Source organism: Bactrocera latifrons, unplaced genomic scaffold, assembly GCF_001853355.1.
Source record: "Bactrocera latifrons isolate USDA-ARS-PBARC rearing strain unplaced genomic scaffold, ASM185335v1 scaffold_157, whole genome shotgun sequence".
NCBI classification, from domain to species: domain Eukaryota; kingdom Metazoa; phylum Arthropoda; class Insecta; order Diptera; family Tephritidae; genus Bactrocera; species Bactrocera latifrons.
In genome coordinates, this window is record NW_017535041.1 from 760,676 (window position 1) to 762,290 (window position 1,615).

Genomic DNA, 1,615 nt, shown 5'->3' on the forward strand with positions numbered 1-1,615 from the left:
TGGATTGTTGCCATAGCACCAATGCAGCTGCCAAACTAGTCACTGTTTGTCCGCCTGGCTGTCTGTCCGCAGTGCCAACCATACCACTCATACAGCTGCTCAGCTGTCGATATGCCTGTCTGCGTGTCTGTCCGCCTCTCTGCTTGTGTGCACAATACATTTTCCACTGTGAAATTTACATAAAAATCGCATTACACTTAACATCCACTTTGCTAAACGAACCATGCAAATTTTTCGTACTCCCAAACCATGCGCCATGCTCCAAGCTTCACTCAGCGGCTTTTAGTCCTTTTTCTTGTATGCCGTCTGCCCTGCCTGCCTGTCTGTCTCTCTGCGTGCGTACATTGCCGCTCGCTTGGCAGATTTCCTCAGCGCATTCGAATTTCCAATTCGGCTTTGTCGTTTTCATTTTCATTTCAATTTCCAATTTTATTTCGTTGTATCAATTCTTGTCCTTGTTTGGGTGGGCATTCACCACATTTGAGGTTTTATTTTATTTCCTGTCGGGAAACCGATCATCAACGGTTTTGGCAGTGAAAACTTTTGCTGTCAAAATGGGCGAGTGCTTTTATTTACTAGCGAGTATTCGCAAAATGGTGAGAGTGAGTGGTTGTGAAAGAGAGGGAGATAAGAATTATTTAATAAATAATTTATTTAATGCCTTTTCGAGTGCTTTTGAGAATCCTCGTACCGCGAATGTATAATAGGAATATATTTGTACAGTTTTCTTATTCCTTCCATTTTGGTACTCAAGATTATGTCGTTGACTTTTTGTTAAAAGAGAGTAAATAGAATAAACAATCTCTTTGCTCTTTGAACTGCCGATTTACTCTTGTAGATATATTTTTGTAAGCACATAAGGAGTATAAAGAACAAGCATCACTTTGATAATTCTTATGAAGATCTGTAACTCGTCTTCAGGCCCTAATTTTGTCTGATTAATACTAGAGAAGCATTTTAGAATATCTGTGGGTTGGTTTGCCAACGATGGGTGTTGCCTTTCAGAGGGGAAAAAATATTATACTCTGGAACTTTTTCGATTGAAAGGAGGCGTCTGAACTATTATCCATCAGCGTTTTTACTGAACTCAAAGCTAGTGAAGGAATGTATGATCTCATTAGTAGTACATCAAGTAAGGTTAAAGTAGGTTAGATTACAGATCGACAAAGTGCTTTGAACCTGTCATAAATTTGTTGCGACGTCCATGTCTTTTGGTACGCCGAAGCTAAAATTACCGCGATCTTACAACTTTAACAACAAGCGTTCGAAAAGATTTTAAGCCTTAAAACACGAATGTCTTTTGGACAGTGTCCAGTAAGAATATTTATAATTGAACTCTGTTCTTGCGTTCTACTCTACGCCAGAAGTACTCCGCAGTCACACAGAAACTAATCGTCGATAAACGCTTGCTAAGCACATGAGAGGTCCAATCCGTCTTGCCATAGTAGAACATAAAGAGTGCTTTGAACTGCTAATTCTTGTCAAAGCTCACATCGCTGCAATGATAAGCGTTTTAACTGAACACTAAAGCGGTGACTTTAAAGTTTCCATGAGGAAGATGTAGTGGAAACGTCTAGACACCATTTCCGACATCGTCGAACTTTCGCAAGATAAA